General features: G+C 28.4%; 1 protein-coding gene across 1 annotated transcript in view; it reads right to left on the reverse strand.

Moving 5' to 3' along the window:
• Window positions 1-370, reverse strand: part of adgrv1 (adhesion G protein-coupled receptor V1) — a 150,895-nt gene that overhangs the window by 10,438 nt on the left and 140,087 nt on the right.

Below are 370 nucleotides of genomic sequence, written 5' to 3' on the forward strand. Positions count from 1 at the left end.
ATAGATAGATAGATAGATAGATGGATAGATAGATATATCTATAGATAGATAGATAGATAGATGATAAATAAATATAGATAGATAGATAGAGAGATGGATAGATTGGCTTTATTAAATTAATGTGTTACAGCAGCAGGTATCAGAAACACACATCCATACAGAATTACATGAAATAATAATAAATTAAATAAAATACCAAATATGTATTCATATACTTAAATATACATGTATTCGTACTCATCACATGCACACAGTACAATGTTGTGAAAATCTACTTTTTGCATTTTAACCCATCCTAAGCAATTGTAAATCCATAAGGATAGATTGTGCTGTCATACTGTAGTCAGGATGGATTAATATTAAGCAGCTC

This window comes from Etheostoma spectabile, chromosome 5 (assembly GCF_008692095.1).
Source record: "Etheostoma spectabile isolate EspeVRDwgs_2016 chromosome 5, UIUC_Espe_1.0, whole genome shotgun sequence".
Classification (NCBI taxonomy): Eukaryota; Metazoa; Chordata; class Actinopteri; order Perciformes; family Percidae; genus Etheostoma; species Etheostoma spectabile.